The sequence below is a fragment of the Scyliorhinus canicula genome, chromosome 13 (assembly GCF_902713615.1).
Source record: "Scyliorhinus canicula chromosome 13, sScyCan1.1, whole genome shotgun sequence".
Taxonomy (NCBI): Eukaryota; Metazoa; Chordata; class Chondrichthyes; order Carcharhiniformes; family Scyliorhinidae; genus Scyliorhinus; species Scyliorhinus canicula.
In genome coordinates, this window is record NC_052158.1 from 66,737,212 (window position 1) to 66,763,957 (window position 26,746).

The 26,746-nt window shown below is 46.7% G+C and overlaps 1 protein-coding gene across 2 annotated transcripts in view; it reads right to left on the reverse strand.

Moving 5' to 3' along the window:
- Window positions 1-25,334, reverse strand: part of hdlbpa (high density lipoprotein binding protein a) — a 115,934-nt gene extending 90,600 nt beyond the window's left edge. The window contains exons 1-3 of one of the 2 annotated variants that reach the window (XM_038816179.1): window positions 25,241-25,284; window positions 22,959-23,039; window positions 1,807-1,882 (exon numbers count right to left, since the gene is read on the reverse strand). The gene's annotated coding sequence lies outside the window, so the exon portion shown is untranslated. Of the gene's footprint in view, window positions 1-1,806; window positions 1,883-22,958; window positions 23,040-25,240 lie in introns of both variants that reach the window. The other variant, XM_038816178.1, reaches the window with a different exon arrangement.
- Window positions 25,335-26,746: the final 1,412 nt, after the last annotated feature.

Here is a 26,746-nt window from a genome sequence, read left to right on the forward strand (position 1 = left end):
AGTAGAATGAAGAAAACTGAACCTTGGTTAGACTGCACAAGGTGTACTGTGAAGAGTTCTGGAGAAAAGGGCGAAAAATATTTACAAAGCTGCCAGAACTGAAAGGGTTCAGCCAATGGGGAAAGAGAAGAACTCTTTTCCTCAGAAAAGAAGAAAGCCAAGATGCGGCCTGAGAGAGGGGTTTTTTTAATTATAAAAAGGAGTTCAAATGGGTAGAAATGAGAGAAAATATTTCCAATTTATAGGGGCAATAAATATAAGACTATCACCAATGCATCCGATTAGGAATCCAGAGAGCGGAACTCATTACCACAAGTCTTGGTAAATAAAATAAACCCATTTAAGGCAAAACAAGACAAGTAGCTAAAGAGAGAAAGGGACAGGAAGATTAGAGGGGGCCCAATAGCCAAGCCAGAGTTGCAGGCAAAGGCAAGTCACAGAATATGGCTTTATGGCAAAGACCAAGATGGCTCATGAGATCAGTCAACAATATAACACTACAGCACAAACATTTAGAAATAAAACAAACATAGGTGGCATGGTGTCAGTGGTTAGCCCTACTGCCTACAGCGCTGAGGACCTGGGTTCAATCCCGGCCCACTGTCTGTGTGGAGTTTACACATTCTCCCCATGTCTACATGGGTTTCATTCCCACGACCCAAAGATGTGCAGGTTAGGTAGAAAGTTGCCCCTCAATTGGAAAAAAAATTGGGTACTCTAAATTTAAAAAAATGAAACAAAGTACATGACTGGGAATACAAATCCTAGAATCATATGCTCATATCCCTTGTGAGGATAACAATAGTCATTAAAGAACTGTGCCTCAGCTGGGCACATAACCAGCACAGCAAATCCTTTCAAAACAATGTCCAGGTCGGTTCAGATAACAACCTAGTTAGCCTCTTGTACATGCCTCTTGTACGTGCAGCATCAACAAATGAGGAATGGCATTACTACAATCAAAAACTAATTCTGTGTAAAGATTTTTAATAATTTCAGAATACCCAGTGTACTCCGTGCACACAAACAAAGGGGTATTTGCTGGTTCAATCTTTACAAAATTTGCAGAACAATTCTGTGTTGCAATGGGTATTAAGGAACAATGAGCTATCAATTGTTTTCAGCAGTAGCGCAGTTTCCATTCATTCAAAATATACTCTTCACAAGCTATGGATTGAGCATTCCTTTTCCAAAATGCTTGGGGCCGAGTGTGTATCAGATTTCAGAATATAACGCACATGGGCAGTGCTTTGGGAACCGTGCAGTACCCGGGAACCTTCCCAAAGCCTTGTGGGATTTCCCACTTGTGACATCATGTCGGCACTCGAAAAAACATGTGGATTTCAGAATAGGGATTCCCAACCTGTAATAGGAGCGACAGAGCAAGCTAACTAACCACACAGTGATTATGAAGACAAAAATTTGTGTTCATGGAAGATTGTGGGAGCAAGTGAGTCTGATCAAAAGAAAATTGGGTTGATTTTAAAAGCCTGTAAATTCAGAGGGAGGCACATTATACTTGAGGCTTGAGAAAGAAAGTTAGAGTAAGAGACAAGGGTCTCAATGATGTGTTCCCAGTGATGGGAAAGAAGAATAGATTTACATAATTCAGGAGAATGTGTTCAGAAAGAAAAGGATAAAGGAGGAAGACAGATGTGCATTTCTATAGCATCTTTCACAAACTCAGGACGTTCCAAAGGGCTAACAGACACCAAAGCACTTTTTGAAGTGAAGTCACTGCGTAATGCAGGAAACTCATCAGCGGACAGGGGGAAAACAGTAACTCAACTCATAAAACAGACTCACCAGCTAAATGGTCAGTTGCCAGAAAGTCCGTCCTGTAAGTGGATTCCTCCCCGCGTCAGCCTGCCAGCTTTTTGATCTGAAAGAGAGTGGACAAAAGATGAAAGGATTCAGTAAATACAATAATTTAGAAGCACATCCACATGTCTGCCGATAGGCTACTTGAACCAGTGATCAAGTCACAATTGTTCAGAAGGAACTGAGCTACAATAATATGAGCAATCCTACCTTCATCACAGGCTCTATATTGCAACTACCCCATCCATGCAAATCCACCAATTTGCCAGGTCCATAGTATTCCCTGTTCCATTATAATTCCTTAACTGAAAGTAGTTACCATATGCAATAATAAACAGTTTACTAATCCAATGATACTACAGAACAGCAGCAACTGACCCACACGTATTTTTATTTGATGACTAACGTACAAGACAGAAGATTTATTTAATCTAATTACTGGTTATGTATGCAGTTCTCCACAGAAACATGCCCGAGAGCGCAATACAATTGGAGATCCATGAGCACTGGGAACACTGAAGCCCCTGGATAAGGCAGCAAGTCCTCCCTACACAAAACCTCGTTCCAGTACAAGACCATAAAATAAAACTTGACGGCATCTGCACATAAAAAGGGAGTTTTTCCTGTCCTTTAAACGCCTGGCTTATATGATGCAGATACTTTAGCAAGCAGTGCAGGAGATCTGTTGGTTAGTGGAGATCTTTTTAGATCTACAAATACACTACAGTCAGAGGCTGAGGTGGAAGAGTCAATTTATTAGATATCAGACAAGCGTTCTCACAGAATAATGTCAGGAGGTTGCAGAGAATGTTGTCAGCATTCATGGAGCCACATCACTGGAAAATGTTGCCAAAAAGGGAGCGCGTAAAAGAACAACGAAAAAAAAAGGAAGATAAGATCCTTGGTAGACTGTAGATAGAAGAAAGACTGAAGCCATGACAAGAGCTCTGGCTACTTTCAATATAATCAATAAATAAAACAAACAGTCTGTTATAATTGGGTGAGGTATGGACAACCACACAAGGTTGTCTATTGAAAGTTGCAAGGGCCAAACAAGGATTAATACATAATGGTTATAGCTATTCACCAAAATTACACACTTGGCTCATTCAAGTCATCTGCATTCATAACACAGGCTCGTCAACAAGAGTATGCCAAGAAAAAGATCCCTCCAACCTTCCTTTTGATTCTTAATAGTTGAGACAATAAACAATCTCAGGGTCGAGACAAGGGATACAAAGCCCCTCTCTTGCTGAACTGCAAAGTCTCAGTCTATTCAGTCTATCCTCCGACTAGCAGCCTCACAGACAAGAGGCTTTGGCCCACATCGAACACCTGGCCCGATCTACACGATTTCTGCTGGAAACTCTGTACTATTACCTACAAACCGGATTTATTTCTGCGTGCCCATCTGATCATGCAAAATCAACACCACCGGAAACGTGAATTACACAACATCAGTTTTCAGCTTGTCGATCTTGGTGAAGAAATATCTCATTGGACTTTGATTCTGGACCCACATGAACCAATATTTATTTTGTATGGTCTCTGCACTACAAAAACCTTCTCCTCCCTATCTCTCTTTTACGGTATGAATGCAAGGGGTGGGGATGTTTAATATTACAAACCCTATTTTCACATCAAATATGTGCAAATAAACTAACCTGTTGAGTCTATCCTATTTCAAGTTTGTTGCAAATTTATTAATAGAAAATTGGATGACATCAAAACAGAGGGATTGGGAAACATGCCCCCACTTATCAAGAGGGAAACAAATCAACAATATATTTCAGTTTATGTACAGATGGAGAGACACCCCCCGCCCCGCTCTAAGAACTAAAAGAGATGTTGCTGGTGAACAACATTTAGGGAACTGACCATGGAATTACTTGTAAAGTGCTAAAGTGGGGACCAAGAAAGGATTGCCAAGCACAAATCTGTGCACATCACCCCTGCCCCTTGAACCATTTCCTGATCCTCACTATAGCATTTTACAGCTCAATATGTTTGGAGAGAGTTCTTCCCTCCTTCTTCTACTCTTCCTTCCATGCTAATCATCAATAAATCTCTCAGTTCTGAGGCAAGGTGTACAGATTTCCTTGACAAATGCTGGAATAACTTCAACTCCCCCCCCCCCCCCATCCCCTCCACCCCCAAACATCTGCAGTATTTTTTTAAAAATAATGACATTCACAGAAAGCAACCCACCAGTTCCTACATATAAATTTTGGTCCCAGGTTGCAAGATTTAGGATTTACTCTGACCACACAAGAGAGCTAATAAAACTAGTGACTGAAAGCAGCCCACAAGCAGCTGCTCAGGCAGCATACGGCAAGTTACACGGTCTTCTTGCCAGTATCACCCAAACCCCAAGAACTGGTCTGTGCTAATTTGCTGCATCAGCAGGCAATGTTTCTCCCAGTTAAATGACTTTTATTGTCTCATAGCAAAGAGCAGATCATAAATCCCTGATGTATTCTTGCAACATACAAGAAACAGAAGCAGGAAACCGGAGGTAGACCCAGCAGTGACATGTGATTGACACCGAGTCACATGTAAACAATTATCTAACGCAGGCTGACAGCAGTAAGGATAGTGCCAGTGGTCATTGGGGAACACTGTAGAAGAACAATTAATGCAAAGAGCATGTACAGAAATGGATTTGAGGTAAACAACCCAATGTTTCTTCACACTGACCTCATTGAATTTAGGTGGAGAGGTAATCAGATTAATCCTGTGATTTCAAATAAAAAGCAGATTAGAATGGTAACGTTTACGTTAAGCAGAAGAATTTAGTTGGGCAACAAGAGGTAGGAACAGGAAATAAGGTTGGCCAGAGTCTTAATACACAGTCATAGCTCAGTGACTTGTTTCAGACAGAACATTGTGGGTTCAAAACTCCATCCTATACATCCAATTTAGGCTGCCACTTCAGTACTGAGGGAGCCTCACTGTCGGAGGTGCCATTGAATCCAAGTCAGAAAAGATCCCATGGCACTATTTGACAGTAGGGCAGTTCTCCCAGTATCTTGGTCAACATCCAGCCTTTAACAGCACGACCATAATAGATAATCAATTATCTTTCATCAACTATCATGGTTGGCACAGTGGTTAGCACTGCTACCTCACAGCTCAAGGGACCCAGGACCAGGACCCAGATTCTGAACTTGGGTGACTGCCTGCTTGGAGTTTGCACATTCTCCCTGTGTCTGCGTGGACTTCCTTCAAGTGCTCTGGTTTCCTCCCAAAGATGTGCTGAAATGCCCCTTAGTGTCCAACGATTACAGGGTGCAGCTTTAGAGGGTCGGTGGAGACTTGGTGGACTGAAAGAACCCCTATAGTGCAGGAGACCTACCTTGCAGTTTGTGGGTCTTTGCTATGCAGACATTGGAGGCTGCACTTAACACGCCGATGACTGGGCACCATGGTGGCGGTGGTTAGCACTGCTGTCTCACGACACCGAGGTCCCAGGTCCGATCCCGGCTCACTGTCAGTGTGGAGTTTGCACATTCTTCCAGTGTTTACGTGGGTTTCACCCCCACAACTCAAAGATGTGCAGGGTAGGTGGATTGGCCATGCTAAATTGCCCCTTAAATTGGAAAAATGAATTGGGTACTCTAAATTTATTTTAAAAAACACTCCGATGACTATAGGGATGGTCATAAATGGCACCAAAGAAATGAAATTGACTTCTTTACATTTGACAACCACCCAGTATGATGACGAGCCTAACAAGAGTTGACTTGGGCAGTAAAAAGCCTGTGGACTCAGCATCTAGTTCAAGTGGCATGAGCACTTTGAAGAGGTAGTGGTACTACTGAAATTGATAGTCAGCCAGCATTATCAGGGGGAAGGAGGGATGAAAATTAACATTTAAAGTGCCAATTTCAAAAGTAAAATCCTTAATGCAGCTTTCACTGAAAACACAACTCAAAACTCTTTGCTTCAAAATTCATGACACACACATACAAGCAATGTTAATTTTCACAACAAAGTCAGCTATTACGTTATTCGACAGGCATCTTGCACATGATGCAGGCTTCACTAATATCTCACTTCCCATTATCCTACAATAGCAGTCATCTTGTTTGCTCCAGGTAGGGGTGTAAACGTTCATGATCCATTGCTGTTACACCCTTGTGGTGCCAGCTGGAATCCCCTGCTCACCTCAGTGGTAGCCCCAGCTCCTGGACTCTATCGTGTTCTGGCTGGATGAGGCAGAGCTGCAAGGTCATGGCAGATCAATACAGAGACTGATTCTATAGCCAAGCTGCCAACTCAGCAAATTACTCAAAATCTTATGCACAAAGGCAGATCAAGGGCTTCCTTACCGCAGACTCAAGACTGCACCAGCAGACACAGCATGCTCAGCAGTTCAAGGGGTGAGAGGGGCAGTCAAGAGCTTGAGGGATATTTTCTGCTTTGGTGTCACCAAGCATGTGCAGGTTTACAGCTCAGATAATCATGCATGACCAGATAGGAGTGTACAGGCTGGGGTGAACAATTTCCTGTTATGTGCACTAAATTAGAGTACCCACTCCTCCCTCCATTTTTCATAATCTTGCCTAATATGTTACAGTAGAATTTTAAATATTAAAAATGGTCTATGTGTCAACTTTAATTGGTGGCTAATTTCATGGCTCAGTCAGAGGTCATTGGGTTCAATCCTCACTCGAGGGTTTGTAATCTCGGCTTGTGTATTTATGCAGCATTGCATTAAAAGTGAAAAAGCAGAGTTCTCCTGGTGATCTAAACATTCACTCAATAAATACATCAACCGCTCAATTATCTGACTGATGGTAGTGGGGTCATACTCTGCATAAACTGGTTACCATACTCGCATATAAAAATGAGATGAAACTATAAAAGAAATCCATTCCCTGAAGCACAAGAGGCACAGAAGTTTCACTATAAACCATTTTTTTCCTTCATCCTTTCAAAGGAAAAAGGAATGGAAGAATATGATCCAGTGAGGTGTAGGGTGGGAGATGTTTTATGTGGAGTATAAACACTGGCATAGACCAGTTGAACAGTGTAGCCCGTTTCTGAGATACTGACTCAATATGCCTTTGTAAAAACACTCAAAACAGACATATCAAACTCACTTCAATGACTTGACAGCAGAGATCAGACCACACCAAAGAAACAAAAAAGGTTTGATATGAATGCTAGACTTAGATTAATATCTAAAACCATCAGAGGTTACGAGATTAAAAATATCTGCTTTACTGATCCAATATCATCCAGATACATATGTCAACAGATTTTGCAGTGAAATTTCACTCTCTGATTGAAGATTACTTTACAAGCTTGACCTCTGGGGTTCACTGTACAGGAAGAAAATTATGTAGTTCTGGGATACTGGTTTAGAACAAAGTGCAAAAAACAAGCAAATCGATAAATAGGTTGGAATTCGGACTTGGAGAATGTCTACAGTTTTAAGGTTTTAGTTGGAGAGAAAAGAACAAAACAACTGAGATGTGACCTTAAGATGTAAGAAATAGATGATCAATCTTCAATATGAACACAAATCAAACATATGGATGGAAACGTGGGGCTAGGATTACACTTGAGGAAGCACCTACCCAGAGGTAGTGGAGAACAGGTGGATTTTTGCTGATGAGAAGACATGGGTCAGATCAGGTTGAGAAGCAGTGAAATTTCTCTAGGACTAGCTCAATAGGTGGAAATGAGTAGTTCTATCCCAGGGGTGGGCAAACTATGGCCCGTTTTTTAAGAAATTTTTTTTAATAAGGTTAATTGGGGGGGGGGGGGGGGCTGTTGGGTTACTGGTATAGGGTGGATACATTGACTTGAGTAGGGTGATCATTGCTCGGCACAACATCGAGGGCCGAAGGGCCTGTTCTGTGCTGTACTGTTCTATGCTCTATATGAGGCGCCCAGAATCATAACCGGGTGAAGCGCCATTTTTGAAAAGTAGAGAAAAAGAGGGCTAAAGGCAGGATGCCGCCGGGGGAAGCGCTGAGGTATATGCCGCACGCTAATTGGTTACAACCGGGACTATTAATTAATATACTATGCGGTCCTTTAAAATTGTGAATTTCTGAATGTGGCCCTTGCACGGAAAAGTTTGCCCACCCCTGTTCTATCCTGTGCCACCAAGGAAATTCAGAGAAGGGGCAAGTGAAGCGCACCTGGGGAGAACGGAATCTCCTTGAAATTTCCAGACCGAGTCCCATTCGTTTTAACGACCACTACCATCTAGAAGGAAAAGGCCAGCAAATGCCTGGGAATACCAGCATCTAGAGTTTGCTCTCAAAGCTGCTCACCGCCCAGACTGGGAAACATAATTGTCATTCCTTCATCACAGGTCCAAAATTCTGGAATTCCCTTCCAAAACAACACTTGTTGGTGTACAGACACCACAGGGACTACAACATTTAATGGTGGCAGCTCACCACCACCTTCAAGGGCAATAAATGCTGGCCCATGAAGCCCACATTCCATGAATGAATTTTTAAAAAAAACTTAATTGGCATTACCAACAAATGGGAAAGGTGGTGGACAAAGTTGCCCCACCATATGATGAACAGAAGTGTGCTTCTCATTTCTTTGCACATGTAACAACATGGAGTAGAGTGGAAAATGCGCAGCTCATCTGGTAGCATCTGTGAAGCGAGGCAGTTAACATTTCAGGTTGATCTTTCATCAGGGGTACAATGGAGTATTTAATCCAGTGAAGATAACAAGAATGGCAATATGCCTAGGATGTAGGGTAATGGGGGAGGGTTCAGTCCACTGGAACTTTACACAACACAGTTGAACTGAGTGCTTTCAGTCCACGCACAGGTCTGCAATGATGCACGGTACACATATGCACCTTAATGTGGGGTTAACTGCCAAATACAGTCACATTACAAAACTGTTTTAAAAATTAGTTTGCAACACGGAACATTTGTTACTGTGCTTGCCTGGAATAAAAAGGGCCCATTAACTGCGTGCATGACATTCATCCAGAGCAACTCATTTAGATCGGATGGGAAGAGACCAACTGCATGTGCTGGCTGCCTAGACTTGTACAATCAACAATTTTTATGTAAACAGCACCTTTTAAACAGTTTAAACATCCCAAGGCACTTCACAGAAGTATAATCAAACTGAATTGATACTGAGCTACATGCAAGAATGTTAATATAGGTGATCAAACAGTTGGACAAAAAGATAGATTTAGAGCTACATCTTCGGAGGAAAGCTAAAGAGGCGGATCAATTCAAGTCAGGAATTGGAGAGCTTAGAGCCTAGACAGCTGAAGACAATAATGCCAGTAAGAAATCCAAACATGGACTTCCGGTTGCGGTGATGCGGAGCTAAGCCGCACGTTCGGCAGCTCCCGCTACTAAAAGGACTTTCGGGCCTGTTTTAGGGCCCCAAACGGCGCTGTTTTGACGACTCCCGGTGGGGGAAGGTGTTTGGAGGAACATTCCCCGAAATTTATGGTGCTTACCCGGAGTGGGGCAAAGGAAAAGGCTGCAGCAGCCCCCCAGAAAAAGCGGGGGAAGGAGGACAAAATGGCAGCCGGCGGAGCACCCGAGGACTGGTGAAAGTGGGCGCAGGAGCAGCAAGCTGCTCTTCTGCGCTGTTTTGCGGAGCTGAAGGCGGAGTTGCTGGACTCCCTGAATGCGACTACCAACAAGCTGCTTGAGACCCAGACATTCAGAAGTTGCAGCGGCAGGCCACTGAGCGGGGGGGGGGGGGGAGGAGGCCGTGGTCCTCGTGGGGAAGGTGGAGTTGCACGAGGCACTTCACAAAAAGTGGCAAGACCGCTTGGAGGAGCTGGACTTTCACACAAGGCGAAAGAATTTGAGGATCCTGGGCCTCGGATCTTCCGTCCTATGTGGCCACGATGCTAAACTCGTTGATGGGAGCGGGGCCCTTCCATTTGCCCCTGGAACTTGAGGGAGCCCACAGAGTGCTGGCCAGGAGGCCCAAGACGAATGAACCCCCGCGGGTGGTGCTGGTGAGGTTCCATCGATTCAGTGACCGGGAGTGTGTGCTGCGCTGGGCCAAGGAAGAGAGGAGCAGCAAGTGGGAGAATTCGGTAGTGCGAATCTACCAGGACTGGAGTGCGGAGGTGGCTAAGCGGCGGGCCGTGTTTAACCGGACGAAGGCGGTCCTGCATGCCAAGCAGGTCAAATTTGGAATGCTGCAGCCTGCGCGTCCTGTGGGTGACATACAAGGACCGGCACCACTACTTCGAGTCCCCAGGAGGAGGCGTGGGCCTTTGTACAGGCAGAGAAGCTGGACTCGAACTAGGGTCTGGGGGCTGCGGGGTCCGGTGTACGACGGTCGTTGCTGTTTTTGCGGTTGCTGTTTTTGTAATTTTGACATGTGTTTTCTATGCTGGTTTTTGCTCTGTTTCTGGGTGGGTCTGTTGAGTATGGTTTTGTGTTATGTGGGGAATGTTGGGGGTTGTTTTTTCCTTCTGTACGGGGATGGGGGTGGAGCAGGAATTTGGGAGCTGCGTCAGAAGGGTGGGGTGGGGCAGTGTGAAAGTGCGGGCTTTCCTCTGGTTTCCCGCGCTGCAGGGCAGGAGGTGTGGAGCTGGCGGTGGGGGCGTGGCCTCTACTGGTTTTTTCCCCGCGCTGAAGCGGTGCCAGGGAGGTGTGGCAGGAGGGGGGATGACCCCATGTCGGATGGGGTCGGGTTTTGGCGGGAGTTGCCGGGGTCAGCAGACTCATGGAAGTACCATGGAGGGTGCGTCGCGGCTCCTTGGGGGGAGGGGGGGGGGGGGGGGGGGGGGGGGGGGGGGAATACCGGGTTGCTGCTGAAAGGGCCAGTAGAGAGCTGGTGTGGGCCCGGGGGAGGCAGTATCGTCATGGGGAACGGGTCGGGCGGGGTGTGCTGGCCTGGGGCGAGCAGTCGATGAGCTATGGCTAGTCGGCGGGGGAGGGGAGCGGGGTGCCCTCTGATCACCTGAAACGTGAGGGGGCTGAATGGGCCGGTTAAGCGGGCTCGGGTATTGTCTCATTTGAAGGGGCTGAAGGCGGACATGGCTATGCTCCAGGAGACCCACTTGAAGGTGGTTTGTTTGAACCAGGTTCGTCTGAGGAAGGGGTGGGTGGGGCAGGTTTTCCACTCAGGATTAGACGCGAAGAACCGGGGGGGGGGTGGCGATTCTGGTGGGGAAGAGGGTGGCGTTCGAGGCGTCTGAGGTGGTGGCGGACAAGGAGGGCAGATTTATTATGGTGAAGGGTAGGCTGCAGGGAGAGAAGGTAGTGCTGGTAAATGTGTATGCCCCGAATTGGGATGATGCTGGCCTTATGAGGCGCATGTTGGGCCACATTCCGGAGCTTGAGGCAGGGGGCCCGATCATGGGGGGAGACTTTAACACGGTGCTAGATCCCCCACTGGACCGGTCCAGTTCAAGGAGGGTAAGAGGCCGGCGGCGGCCAAGGTGCTGAGGGGGTTTATGGACCAGATGGGAGGGGTGGATCCCTGGAGGTTTGGGAGGCCGAGCGCACGGGAGTATTCATTTTTCTCCCATGTGCATAGGGTTTACTCCCAAATACATTTTTTCATCCTGAGCAGGGGATTGATCCCGAAGGTGCAGGATGCCGAGTATTCGGCCATAGCAATTTCAGACCATGCTCCGCACTGGGTCGATCTGGAGATGGGGGAGGCGCGGGACCAGCGCCCGCTCTGGCGTCTGGATGTGGGGATGCTGGCTGATGAGGAGGTGTGTAGGAGGGTCCAGGAAAGTATTGAGGGGTATCTTGAGACCAACGACACGGGGAGGTCCGGGTGGGGATGGTCTGGGAGGCTCTGAAAGCAGTGATCCGGGGGGAGCTGATTTCCATCCGGGCCCATAGGGAAAGGAGGGAGAGGGAGAGACTGGTGGGGGAGCTCCTGGATATGGATAGGACGTACGCGGAGGCCCCGGAGGGGGGGTTGCTGGGGGAATGGTGTAGTTTGCAGGCTAAGTTCGACTTGCTGACCACCAGAAAGGCGGAGACACAGTGGAGGAGGGCGCAAGGCGCGGTATACGAGTATGGGGAGAAGGCGAGCAGGATGTTGGCGCATCAGCTCCGCGGGCGAGATGCGGCTAGGGAAATTGGTGGAGTGATGGATAAGGGTGGGAATGTGGTGCAGAAGGGGGCAGAGGTGAACGGGGTCTTTAGGGACTTTTACGAGGAACTGTACCGGTCGGAGCCACCGGGGGGGGGGGGATGGGGATGGAGAGCTTCATGAACAGGCTACGCTTCCCAAAAGGTGCAGGAGGAGCTGGTGGAGGGGCTGGGGGCACCGATAGAGTTGGAGGAGCTAGTCAGGGGGATTGATCAAATGCAGTCAGATAAGGGTCCGAGGCCGGATGGGTTCCGGTGGAATTTTATAAAAAGCATGCGGATCTGGTGGGCCCCTTGGTGTGAGCCTTCAATGAGGCATGGGAGGGGGGGGCTTTGCCCCCTACGATGTCACGGGCGCTGATCTCTCTGATCCTTAAGCGGGATAAGGACCCCTTGCAGTGTGGATCATACAGGCCAATCTCGCTCCTCAATGTGGATGCTAAGTTGCTGGCAAAGATCCTGGCCACCAGGATAGAGGACTGTGTGCCAGGGGTGATACACGAGGATCAGACAGGATTTGTCAAGGGAAGACAGCTTAACACGAATGTGCAGAGATTGTTAAATGTTATTATGATGCCGGCGGTGGAGGGGGAGATAGTGGTGGCGCTGGATGCAGAGAAGGCGTTTGATAGAGTTGAGTGCGGGTACCTGTGGGAGGTGCTGGATCTGTTCGGATTCAGGGAGGGGTTCATCAAATGGGTGAGATTGTTCTACTTGGCCCCGATGGCGAGTGTAGTTACCAATGGAAGGAGATCAGAGTACATCAGGCTCTACCGTGGGACCAGGCAGGGACCCTGTCCCCCATGCTTTTTGCACTGGCGATAGAACCTTTGGCTTTGGCGTTGAGGGAGTCGGGGAGGTGGAGGGGCCTGGTGCGGGATGGGGAGGAACATAGGGTATGCGGACGACCTGCTGTTGTATGTGGCGGACCCAGAGGGGGGAATGCCGGGAGTGATGGAGCTGTTGGCTGAGTTTGGGAGCTTCTCGGGCTATAAGTTGAATCTGGGCAAGAGCGAGGTATTTGCAGCGCACCCGGGTGATCAGGAGGAGGGAATTGGGAGGCTCCCGTTTAAGAGGGCAGTGAAGAGTTTCAGATACCTGGGGGTGCAGGTGGCCAGGAGTTGGGGGACTCTCCACAAGCTTAATTTTACCAGGCTTGTGGAGCAGATGGAAGAGGAATTCAAAAGGTGGGACATGGTGCCGCTATCGCTGGCGGGTAGAGTGCAGTCCGTCAAAATGACGGTTCTCCCGAGGTTCTTGTTCCTTTTTCAGTGTTTGCCCATCTTTATCCCTAGGGCCTTTTTTAGGAGGGTGACTAGCAGCATTATGAGCTTTGTTTGGGCGCATGGGACTCCGAGGGTGAAGAGGGTCTTCTTGGAGCGGGGTAGAGATGGTGGGGGCCTGGCGTTACTCAATCTCTCGGGGTATTATTGGGCGGCCAATGTGTTTATGGTGCGCAAGTGGGTGATGGAGGGGGCAGCATGGAAACGGTTGGAGATGGCGTCCTGTGGAGGCACAAGCCTGGGGGGCCTGGTAACGGCGCCGTGGCTGTTCCCTCCTACGAGGTATACCACGAGTCCGGTGGTGGCGGCTACCCTCACGATTTGGGGGCAGTGGAGGCGACATAGGGGGGAAGTGGGGGGCTCGATGGAGGCTCCGTTAAGGGGGAACCATCGGTTCATCCCGGGGAACATTGATGGGGGGTTCCAGGGTTGGCACAGAGCGGGCATCAGACAGCTGAGGGACCTGTTCATTGATGGGAGGTTTGCGAGCCTGGGGGAGTTGGAGGAGAAATTTGGGCTCCCCTCGGGGAACATGTTCAGGTTTCTGCAGGTAAAGGCGTTTGCTAGGCGGCAGGTGGAGGGATTCCCTTTGCTTCCCGCGAGGGGGGTGAGTGACAGGGTGCTTTCGGGGGTCTGGTTCGGGGATGGGAAGATATCCGATATCTACAAGATAATGTAGGAGGTGGAGGAGGAGTCAGTAGAGGAGCTAAAGGCTAAGTGGGAGGGGGAACTGGGGGAACAGATCGAGGATGGGACATGGGCTGATGCCCTGGAGAGGGTGAACTCTTTCTCTTCATGTGCGCGGCTTAGCCTCATCCAATTCAAGGTGCTGCACCGGGCCCACATGTCCGGGTCTAGGATGTGTAGGTTCTTTGGGGGCGAAGACAGGTGTGTCAGGTGTTCGGGGAGTCCAGCGAACCATGCCCATATGTTCTGGGCATGCCCGGCACTGGAGGAGTTCTGGAAGGGGGTGGAGAGGACGGTGTCGAGGGTGGTAGGATCCAGGGTCGAGCCAGGCTGGGGACTCGCGATTTTTGGGGTTGCGGTGGATCCGGGAGTGCAGGAGGCGAGAGAGGCCGGTGTTTTGGCCTTTGCGTCCCTAGTAGCCCGGCGGAGGATCTTGCTACAGTGGAAGGATGTGAGACCCCCAAGCGTGGAGACCTGGGTCAATGACATGGCGGGTTTTATTAAGCTGGAGAAGGGCAAATTCGCCCTGAGAGGATCGGTACAAGGGTTCTTTAGGCGGTGGCAACCTTTCCTCGACTTTCTGGCTCAGCGATAGGGTACTGGGTCAGCAGCAGCAGCAACCCGGGGGGAGGGTGCGTTGACTATGTTTATTTATTTTTACGTTCTCTTGTTGTTTACTGGGTTTGGGGGGGGGGGGGGGTGAGATACATGCGTTGATAAGGTCTTGGGGGTGTTACAGTTACTATGGTGTTTTATTGTTGCTTTTCATTGTTTGTTGTTATATTTTCTGTAAAACATTTCAATAAAATTTATAAACGGCAAAAAAAAAAGAAATCCAAACATGTGCAACAGACCAAAATTGGAACACCACAGGAGGTTTCAACGGGTTATAAGGCTGGAGGAGATTACAGAGATAGAGGGAGCAAGAGATTTGAAAAGAATAAGAATTTTAAAATTGAAGTGTTGCCTGACTGGCAGCCAATGTAGAACACATGGGTGATGGGTCCAGATCCCTTTTCCCACCCCCCACAGTATTTTTCACCCATCAAAAAAAATGCATTCCACAATCTGGCACCAGAATTGGGAAGCTGAATTCTTTGTGAACTCAGGAGAAGTCACGCGATGTTGGCTCCAGAAATCAAGTGCATAAATAAGTACCGAATTCAAGAAAGAAGATTTTACAATTCAGCTCAGTTATAGTATGCAAAGCAAAAGGCTGATTTTAATGTAAGCCTGTCATTACTGTCAGACAGATGAAGGGTGCTTATTTTAGTTATGCAAATTTCCATTGAAATGGCAGCGAAAGCAGCAGCTGGTAGACCAAGGTCCCAAAAAAGGAATGACACGTATGCATCTGTGCTGAGGAGTTAACAAAACCTGCAGGAGGAAATAAGAGTGTATAACACGATATTCAAAAAAGGAGGGGGAGAAAAAATATTTAGTAGAAAGTTCATCCTAAAATTTGTGATAAACATTTTTAAAATTTACAGTTCTTAGGACAGCCCAACATGGGGCCACAGCTTTTAAAAATGTAGTCACTAATGTAGGAAACATAGCAACTAATCCAGCAAAAGATCAAGCAAAAAGGAAAAATGAGAATCAGTTTAAAGGACAAATGCTGCCCAGAACATCTTGCTCTTCTCAGGAAAATGCCATGCAATCTATTACATCAATCTGAAAAGGCAAACTGGGTCATTGTTTCATCTTTATCATCTAAAGGACAACACTCCCACAACACTGCACTGCCAGTTCAGATAAAGTCTATGGATGGACCTAGTATCCACAATTGTTCTGACCTCAGCAGTGACTACACAGTCAATTGAGCCAGACCACCTTATTACTGAATGCCCAGATGTTAAAGTTCAATATTTCAGAATTGAACCTCGAATCAGAGTTTGGGCAAAGCTTTGGAAGGCAGCAAGTACCCATGGAGTTTTATCCCAGGACTGGAGGTAGAAAACATGTTGTGGGCTCACACATCTACATAAAACAAACAAAACCTTTACAAAAAGGAAAATCCTGTTTAAACTGAATGGAGTGTAGAATTCTTAGAATTCAGAATCTTTCACCGACTCAAAAGTAGTCCCAGGCTAATTTCTAAGAATAGGAACCCCACAGGGTGGTGTTTCACTAATAAGAATGTACTAGACAAGTTTCAGACTTGAGGAAATGCAGGTGGAAGAGCCCTGGGGCCACGCCAGGACTGGGACAGCAAAGCCCGGGCAGGCACGCCAGAAGCATGAAAAGGCTGCACAAATCACACATGAAAAGGCATGGACAGTAATGGTTAGCAACACAGCACTGCTGCCGAGAACAGGATTACACAACGGTCAGCAAGGATAAGAACGGTTTTCACATTCCTTAACCAGCCTGTTTTGAGTCAACCTTATATGTGGCAGCCACATACTGTTTCCATAACTACCAATGGCAACCCACACGGGGGACATAGTCGCCTATGAAACAAGCAGTGCGGGTGGGGTGGGAGGAAAAAGAAAATTCAGGAGGAATCAGCATTGCCAGATCATCAAAAAATTTCAACAGTCAACAAACAGACCAGTCTCCAATTGGAATTCGAAGCACAAGCCATTTAACTTATACAATGTTTGAATCCAGTTTCGATTTATTAGGGAAGGACATCACAACTTCTCATCAGTCGCGAGCACCTCATCCAAGCAAACAGCTTGTCAGCCATTTGTCCCAATTGCAAGCCATTGAACTGTTGGGCAAGATGGTGTGATGGCAGTGGAATCATTTTCCAACTAAATCCATTATTTAAACCTGCACTTTCTATCAGGTGCTCTGAGGCAATAAATCAGTAGCAGGAGCAGTGGCTATCTTTCCCATTCCTGATCCAGGACCAATGAGGAACTGGAGCATCTTAAACCTCAATGATTGAGGCTACCCAACTCAAACGGAACTCAACATATCTTATGACCCACATGGTTCAGTTACATCTTACGTTCAGCAACATAGCCATACAAAAGGAAGGTATTTCAGCAAGGTAAAATGTTCTTGGAATTATATACCACTAGGAGGGGGTCATTATGTCACTTCATACCTGTGACAGCTCTTTGGAAAAGATGTTCAATTGCTCTGCAATTAAATTTCCTTCAACCATTTTCCCAAATCTTTTGAAACTTACAATCGAAACTGCTTCCAGCACCTTGAAGCAGCACATTTCAGATAACTACATAATAGTTCCCCTGAATTTTGTCGTCAATTATTTGAGATCCATCTCCCCTGGTTACTGACTGAGATTTTTTCCATTTCCTTTATGCCAAGTCAAGGGTCCCGTATGCTTTTCCATTAATGGAAACAGTCATATCAACCTGCCCTGCCACTTCTATGATTTGGGGACGAAGGTCCCATTGTGTCTCTTTCTTCATGCACGCCTTTTAAAATTGTACCACTTGTGTTAGTCTCATCCGTTCTTTTGAAGTTATTTGAAAAAATAATCATGTCATCTTAACAGTCTCACAATTAATAAAATTAAAGCTATTAATGGCTATAAAGCGCAGAATGGACTTGCATGCTTATCTAGTTGGATTGGATTGGATTTGTTTATTGTCACGTGTACCGAGGTACAGTGAAAAGTATTTTTCTGCAAGCAGCTCAACAGATCATTCAGTACATGGAAGAAAAGGGAATTAAACAAAATTCAAGAAAATACATGAGAATACATAATAGGGCAACACAAGATATACAATGTAACTACATAAGCATTGGCATCGGTTGAAGCATACAGGGTGTAGTGTTAATGAGGGTCAATAAGAGGGTCATTTAGGAGTCTGGTGACAGTGGGGAAGAAACTGTTTTTGAGTCTGTTCGTCCGTGTTGTCAGACTTCTGAATCGCCTGCCCGATGGAAGAAGTTGAAAAAGTGAGTAAGCCGGGTGGGAGGGATCCTTGATTATGCTGCCCGCTTTCCCCCGGCAGCAGGAGGTGTAGATGGAATCAATGGATGGGAGGCAGGTTCGTGTGATTGGATTTCAGTGGGTTTGGGGAATGCTCTCAATTAGAAAGGCTGCATCAACTCAGTGGTAGCCTTAACCAAGAGCAGAGAATAACTGTGCAGCAGCTATCATGGTATAAATAAGGATTCTACATCCTACTAAGGTTTCCTGAAGGGTCTAACTGCCATCTTACAACTCCCAAATCAGAGGCACGATCTTAGTAATAATTTCAGACACTGCTGCAGTTTTTAAATCTGGTTGAGTATAACCTTGGCTCAGTTGTTAGCAATCTCACCCCAGTCAGAAGTTTAGGAGCAATCTCACCCCAGTCAGAAGTTTGGGAGCAATCTCACCCCAGTCAGAAGTTTGGGAGCTCAAGTCCCATTGCCCTGATGTGTGTACACAATCTCAGGTGACCCTCAGTACCAAGGAGGAAATGGCATTCATAGCCCTGCCCAATGCAACAGAACCCACATCACCCTTAAAGGAGTTCTTCAGCAAATATTCATCTCTCCACCAGTAATCAACCGGTCTTTCCCGGTCAGTCAGACTTTTGCATGAATTAACCACTGTGCTTGCCCGAGGAAAAGTATTACATAAATGCAATCTCATCCTTTGTGATCTCTCCCGGACATGAATAGCAATGAATTGTACAACTCTATTAACATTACACAGAACTTGGCTAGCAGGACTGAGTGCAACTACTTCAGTGCATTGGGGACGTGTCTAGTATTGTACAGTACAAGTGGAATCCCGCAAAAACCTTTTGCCCCAACCTTCAATGTTAAAAACAAGCATTTTACCAGCAATCTCTTAAAACAAACAATCAGGGCAATGAAACTAAATTTAATCACAAACTCAGAATCTGGGATGCTCTGGTTATGTACTAGATTGTGCTTTTACCGAATCCATGGTAATGAAAATATTCCCAGACACCTTTCCATGGGTGCAAATAATGCAAACTGAGCAAGCAAAGGGTGGAACACCTGCAGTTCAAACTCAGGAACTTTGCTTAGCTCAACTTTTAACTCAAGCCTCAGTTGTGCTAAAAAAAAACACACAACACATTTCAACTGATAATCAGAAAAATTCCCAATTTTAATCCTTTAATTAAAATATCAGATCAAGGGTACTTTGATTTTGTTTCTTCAGATCTTCATACTAAAATACAATAGGATTAACTTCCACCATAATGCTTGCAGTAATGGGGTCTACTTTGCAGTAATGGGATCTTTTTTTTTCCAGAACAGTACAGCACAGAACAGGCCCTTCGGCCCTCGATGTTGTGTCGAGCAATGGTCACCCTACTCAAACCCATGTATCCACCCTATACCCGTAACACAACAACCCCCCCTTAACCTTACTTTTTAAGGACACTACGGGCAATTTAGCATGGCCAATCCACCTAACCCGCACATCTTTGGACTGTGGGAGGAAACCGGAGCACCCGGAGGAAACCCACGCACACACGGGGAGGACGTGCAGACTCCACACAGACAGTGACCCAGCTGGGAATCGAACCTGGGACCCTGGAGCTGTGAAGCATTTATGCTAACCACCATGCTACCGTGCTGCCCTGTGATGTGCCCATCTACTATGAAAAACTCTAAAAGATTAGAACAATCCTCAAATTACCCCCATATAAACATCACAATCTTTATAACAAAAATTCACAGAATCCCGGCCTATATGTATTTGTTGTAGGAAGGTGTTAAAAGCCTGGGTATGGGGTGCATATATCTGCTGTAGTAACATATACTAAAAACCTGGTTTAAAAGGTAGGGAGACTTTGTTGCCGCAAAAGATGCAATTTAGATGATCATTCTTTACGGCAGCACAGTGGCACAGTGGGTAGCACTGCTGTCTCACGGCGCCAAGGTCCCAGGTTCGACCCTGGCTCTGGGTCACTGTCCATGTGGAGTTTGCACATTCTCCCCGTATTTGCATGGGTTTCTCCCCCACAACCCAAAGATGTGCAGGGTAGGTGGACTGGCCACACTAAATTGCCCCTTAATTGGAAAAAATGAATTGGGTACTCTAAATTATTTTTTAAAATTAAAAAATGATCATTCTTTCAAGCCATGCTTATGTTTACAAGGAAAAGACTAAAAGGGATTTTGTAATGATTTCTGAGGAGTAGATAATTAAAGACATTGGCAGGTCCTGGGATTTGAATGGAATAAATATCTAAGCAATAGCAATGGAGGAGCCAGGTCCTAAGCAGTCAGCTTTTGTTCGTATTCTGGAAACTGAGATCTGAACAACACCTTTTGCAGGAGGCTGTCAGATTCAGCAGTAATCTGACAGCAGGATCTTTTAGCTGTTTACTGAAAGTATCTCTCTCTCCAAGCAGCCGTTCAACTTTTCTCTATCCAGGGAAATGCAAATAATCCTGCTAACTTTATTTAAAAGTGTTTTTTGACCTGTGATGGGTTTGCTTGATTGAAGATAAAGGAGGTATCAGTTCGGAGTTAGTGTTCCATTGACAAATTGGCCAAATGGACAAACACCTGGCAGATTAATTTCATTGTAGAGAAATGTGAGGTAATGCATTTTGAGAAGAAACATGGGTAGACAATACAGGCTCAATAGCACAACTTGGAGGGGAGTCCAGGGACAGAGTGACCTCAGGGTTCAAGTGCATAATTTTCTGAAGGTGGCCAGGCAACTTGAAACAGTTGTTAAGAAAGGACACGATGGACCAATGGCTTCCTTCTGTGCTGTAAACTTCTTGATTTTATTAAGCATTTTTTAAACTGTTAATTGTAAGCTGTATTTCTGCAATGTTTAATACGAGTTTGTTTTAATACAAACTTATTGGTGCGTGGAATCACTCCTGGAGCAAAGTATCCGGTCCTTAGTTTTTACAAATTACGTTTTTACAAATTAAAAGAGGTATTGGGATTCCTATCCAGTATCCTCGGGCTCGGGTCTGGGATCACAATATCCTGGCAAGCATTCAGTCCTTCAACCAACGTCACAAACATTTGGACATTATCTCTTTGCCATGCTCAAACTGGCTGCTACTTTTCCTATATTTCATTTTTGTTTAAAATTTTAAATAAATTTAGAGTACCCAATTCATCTTTATTTCTAATTAAGGGGCAATTTAGCGTGGACAAGCCACATAGCCTGCACATCTTTGGGTTGTGGGGACAAAAACCACACAAACACGGGGAGAATGCGCAAACTCCACACGGACAGTGACCCAGAGCCGGGATCAAACATGGGATCTCGGCACTGTGAGGCAGCAGTGCTATCCACTGCGCTGTGCTGCCCTTTTCCTACATTTCATAATTACATCAAAGTGTTTTGGGATGTCCCAAGTAAAAGTTCTTCATCTTTAGATTAGAGCAGCCATGCTTTGGTTCCCAACCTTCAGTGGCTAAACATCTCATTTGAGTCAAACCAGTAAGCATACCATTTGATAATTGAGGCGAAACCGCACGTCAACCCTTCACAACATTCAACTAGGGCACTGGGCAACCGTCATAAACGAGATCCCGAACTAATCTCTCTCTTTTTCCATCCCCAAGGCATCACGGGAAAACTAAGGACTGGCTGACAATAGATAGACATCTCAAAAAGATTGGATTATACAAACAAAGCCACCGATCATTACATTTTCAACAGTTAACAAACCCACAGGCACAAATGCAGCACAGACAGGGGCCAGAGGTGCAGTATGATGACAGCACTATGCATTCCAAGACAGTTGTCATTAAAGACTAACAAGTCAGAATGGAGCTTTGTGGTGCTAAGAAAAATACAACAGCCAGTTTCAAATAGATATTTAAAGAAGTGGTTAATTTAAGCAAAGATCCCAACCTTTCAAAATCCGACAAACCTGTTTTGAGAAGCAATTCACATGCAGTTGCCAGAAACCCCACCAAAGTGAAATGCGGCAGTTGGAGGAAGTAGAGTCTGAGAGAAATGCATCGGTACACGTGCCACAATACACTAACCTAGTGCTTAACCACCAATCAACTCCCTTCCTGGATACTGTTTCAGGCTGAATCAGACTTGGTGTCCTCTTTTACTGAGCTGAGTTTCCAACCCATTACTGCCACCTCTGTACCACTAGTATTCATTCACCACTCAAACTATTAACCATGCTTTTGCTAGCTCAATACTCTATTATTACAATTCCAGGCCAGCCTCTATTTTTCACCCCCAAAAGCCTGGCTACCCACAATCCATCCCTTTCACTCATCACCGCTGTGCAGCTCACATGCACGCTGGTTCACCAATCCCTCAATATTCTCATTCCAATGTTCAAGCCGCATCATTTCTAACCTTCCCCAGCCTCTGACTTTCCCAGAATTCTGCATTCCTTCAACTACATTCTTATACATTGTCCACTTCCTTCACCCAATCACTGTTAATCATGCCTTTGGCCATCAAGACCATAGGCTGTGGAATTGGCTCCCTTAAGCAAGTCTTCCACACCATCCCCCCCATCCCCCTCCCAAAGACATGGTTCAAATTCTAGTCACATGTCTTTACAGCATCAGTTAGTCCAATTCCAACAAGCCTCATGAAATATTGCTAAATTAATTTGGCATTTTACTAAATTAACATTGTTATACAAATACAGGAAGACGTTATCAATTTTGTCTGGAAGAAAATGAAGCATGTCCCATTAGGAAAAACAGAGTGCTATAGGAGCATTTTAATGAGGAAACATCTTAAGTACCAACGCACAGCAATTAGTTCACAAAAAATGGTCTTGGATGTTTAGCCTAGCAGGGGACTGTAGCTACGTCATATACCCTAGATCGGCGGAGCGGTCCTCTTCTCGAGGATCATCCTCTGCAACCAAGTGCTGAACTTCAGGAGACACACACACGGAGCTGTGAGGGAAGGGAGACATCCGCCTAGCCAGCCAGCCGAATCAACCCTCGCGATCAATGGTGCGACAAATGTCGCAGGCAGATCTCCTTCACACCCTTTTGTTCACAAAAATGATCAAAGGTATAGAATCATAGCACAGAAGGAGACCATTTGGCCCATGCCACTTTCTGGAAGACAATTGACCTAGTCACACTCCCACACTTTGACCGCTATCCCTTCAAACTTTCTCTCAAGATAATTATCCAATACAGTTCTATAAGCTATGATTGAACCTACCTCAACCACAAGCTCGAGCAACGACTGCATTACTGATCCTACAGTCACTGCATAAACAGGTTTTTCCTCATGGTTCAATATCTAGGTCAAAAGTGACAGAATGTGAAACCTTTGATGACACTAAGTGACTGAGGTGAATTTAAAGGCAAAAAGGTTACATTAATAGGCTTAGATGAAATAAGGTGGGAGGAGGCCTGTTTCTGTATTTACGAAATAGGAAACAGAAAGGAAACAACGTGTAGTTATTGATGAAACAATTAAGATTTTGAATCAACTTCTGCCATGGTATCGCAACTGTAAACTGAACAAACACATACATGAAGACGTCTTAAGATTTGGAGCCTGCAGTTCAGATACTAATCGTAGGAGGAATCAGCTGTTTACCATGAATATGTGCCAAGCTGATGCAATAGATTGCCCATCTACCTTTTGGGACATGTCAGATACAGGTTCGGAATGAAGCATTGCTCCAAAATATTACACGTTTCCATTTCAGAAAGTTATATCCACTTGTGTTGCTTGAGGATTTGGCAAAAAAAAATGTGCACATCAAGTGTGAAATGATGCAATGGAGCAACGGCTAGCATGAATGACAGGCTGTGCACTACAACCTTTACTTCAGTCACTGCCAGGTCTAATACTATGAAAAATTGCAAACAGGTAGAAACATAACTAACTCAAAAAGTGTAATACAATGAAAATCAACACAAGTCATCAATTGGTTTTAAGTCCGACTCAAATTAAGTAATATCAGAACTTACTAAAAAAAAATTTGACAACTATTAGTTAAGTGCAAATGGTGGCAGGCGATTATGGGAGGTGGTTCAGGGGAGGAATGAGTTAAAAAAGGAGAACCATCAAAAAAAATTTATGCCAACTTATTTGGATACTCACCCTTTCTGAAAAGGTATATCAGCTGATTCACATTAATAAATTATCCAAGCAGAAATCTTCACCAATAATGCATTGTGGGTCCCACGTGTACATTATAATCGGTGACTAAGTGAATCCAGATCTTATTAGCAACTGGAACTGAAGTTAGAAGCTAATGTAAGGTACTCAACCCCACCACTATCCAGAATGTTACTAGTTCGTTAAACTAATCATTATTCACTATACAATAACACCGTACTCAATTAAAAAGAGCAATGGGTAGACTGTGGTAAACACTGCCAACTCAGCAACTCACGGCTCATTTAATTAACATTCTCACACAGACACTGTGTGCTGCAATTAGGGGTGACGGGCAAAGTTTACATCAAGAAAGACACTTTCAAAGGAAAAAAAGCCAGATCCTCTTTACAGAGACCACCCTTCCACATTAAAAAGGGCCACATATAGTTTCAGAAATGACAACGTCACCAGTCAAGCTGAGAAAGGCTAAAGGATAAACCGAAGTGCTCCCAAAGTATGGACAACTCTAGAGGAGGAAAAAAAATGCACAATAAAAAGGAGAACAGCAGCTGAGTATGGCATATTAGAGGGCAGGGGGCTGTCTTATCTGTGGATTAGAGTTTGCTCAGCTGCTGATATTCCAGACCTGCTCTGGGTTATTCCACGTAGCACACTCCATTACATAATCACCTTTGTCTCTGCAGCAAGGAAGGCCTTTCTGCTGTTAGAACCAGGCAGACTAGAAAACTGCCACCCGAGAAGTGGGTGGGGAGAAACGTGGGCACCGCGCACCTCTGATGGGCATTCAGCTCTTTTGGTGGGGGGGCCAGAAAACAAAACTTTGTGCACGAATTTTTAAAAAACTTTGGGCGAAACTTTGTACGCTTGCGCAGTACTGACACGTAGCCTCCTGTCCCGGCGGCGCTCGCGCCGGGAGACAGCAGGCGGCCGCTCGGCCCCAGGGCCACCTCGACACCGACCGCGGGGCCGCCGTGACCGGGGGGGGGGGGGGGGGGGGGGGGCGCGGGGAACAGCGACACCGACTTCAGGGCGACACAGGCCGCAGACCCCACAACGACGCCGGTGCCGCTCGGAAACCGACACCGGCGGCGTGGGCCTTCAAGCCGGCCGGGGGCTTGGCAGCCAGGCCTTCCGACAGCAAAAAAAAACTAAACGGCCCACGCCGCCCCGGGCCCCGCATTCACCTGCTGGTCGGCTGAGGCCGCCACGCAGCTGGGCAGGGCAGCCCGGCCTGAGGGAACCGAGCCCCTCCCCCGTGCTCCCCCATCTCGCGGCCGGCCACGGGCGTGTGTGTGTGTGTTTGGGGGACGAAAGGGGTATGAATCGGTGCGGCCCGGCGCTAGGCCGCAGTGCTGGCCGGTACTCACCGGGTGGTGGTGCCCACGCAGCTCTCACTGGAATGGAGCAGCTCGTGAACTCCAGACTGAGCTGGGCACCGCGGCGGCCGCTTATAACCCGGGCCTGCGCCCAATCATCGGCTGACACGTCAGGGCGGGGCGGGGTCCGGCACAGCGAGATGGGGGGGGAATAGAACAGGGGGGGGGGGGTGTGTGGAATAGAACGGTAGGGGAGAATACAAAAGGGGGTGGAATAGAATAGTACGTGAGGGGAAGCATAGAGCGGGGGGGGGGGGGGTAGAATAGAACGGGGGGGGGGGGGTAGAATAGAATGGGAGGAAGCACAGAAGAGAACGGGGGAGAATAGCACTGGAGGGAGAATAGGGGGATAGAATAGAATAGGGGGGTAGAATATGGCGGTTCCGGAGTAGAATAGGGGTGTCGGGGGTAGAATAGTGGCGGTCAGGGGTAGAATAGGAGTGGGCCGGGGTTAGAATACGAGGGCTTAGGGGGTAGTATAGGAAGAGGGGGGCGGGGTAGAATAGGAGGAGGGTGGGGTAGAATAGGAGGGGGTGGGGTGGAATAGGAGGGAGCGGGGTAGAATAGGAAGGGCGATGGGGTAGAATAGAATGAGGGGAGGGGGTAAAATAGAACGGGGAGGGGTAGAATAGAACGGGGGTGGGGGTAGAATTGAATGGGGAGGAGGGGGTAGAATAGAACGGGGAGGGTAGAATAGAATGGGGGGTTAGAATAGAACGGGGGGAGGGGAGAATAGTACGGAGGGGGGAAAATAGAATGGGAGGGGGGAGAATAGAACAGGGGGTGGAATAGAACTGGGGGAGAATAGAACGGGGGGGGAGGGAAGAATAGTACGGAGGGGGAAAATAGAACGGGGGTGGAATAGAACTGGGGGAGAATAGAACGGGGCGGAGAATAGAACGGGGAGAGAATAGACCTGGGGGGGTAATAGGATGGGGTGTTGGAATAGAACTGGGGGAGAATAGAATGGGAGGGGAGAATAGAACGGGGGGCTGAATAGAAGTGGGGGAGGATAGAACGGGGGGGCGGAATAGAATGGGGGTGGAATAGAATGGGGGGAGAGAATAAAACGGGGAGAATAGAACGGAGGGGTGGAATAGAACGGAGGGGTGGAATAGAATGGGGAGAGAGAAGAAAACGGGGGTGAGAATAGAATGAGGGAGAACAGAACAGGGGGAGAATAGAACGGGGAGGGGGTAGAATAGAACGGGATGAGGCACAGTAGAGAACGGGGGGGGGGGTGAATAGAACCGGGGGGAAAATAGGGGGATAGAATAGAATAGGGGGGTTCGGGAGTAGAATAGGGGGGTCGGGTGTAGAATAGGGGCGGTCAGGGGTAGAATAGGAGTGGGCCGGGGTTAGACTAGGAGGGCTTAGGGGGTAGAATAGGAAGAGGCGGGGGTAGAATAGGAGGGGGTGGGGGTAGAATAGGAGTGGGTGGGGTAGAATAGGAGGGGGGTGGGGTAGGATAGGAGGGGGCGGGGGAGAATAGGAGGG